The following is a 212-nucleotide window of genomic DNA, read 5'->3' as shown; positions in this document are numbered from 1 at the left end:
AATATCTTTGAATTCTTTCTTCTTTCTATATTATTAATTCTTTCATCTTTCAAATTTTAACCATATGTATATATGCTCTACTATTGTGTGCAACAGTCTCCAGAAATGACGCTTTGCAGGATCAAGTATAAGACACCATCTTCTACAAAATCACGACCTGCAAAATCAAGATGAATTGCTCAACCGTAGTTTTATTTTTTTATTCTTTTATT

Source organism: Macadamia integrifolia, chromosome 14 (assembly GCF_013358625.1).
Source record: "Macadamia integrifolia cultivar HAES 741 chromosome 14, SCU_Mint_v3, whole genome shotgun sequence".
Lineage (NCBI taxonomy): Eukaryota > Viridiplantae > Streptophyta > Magnoliopsida > Proteales > Proteaceae > Macadamia > Macadamia integrifolia.
This window is presented reverse-complemented; position numbering follows the sequence as displayed.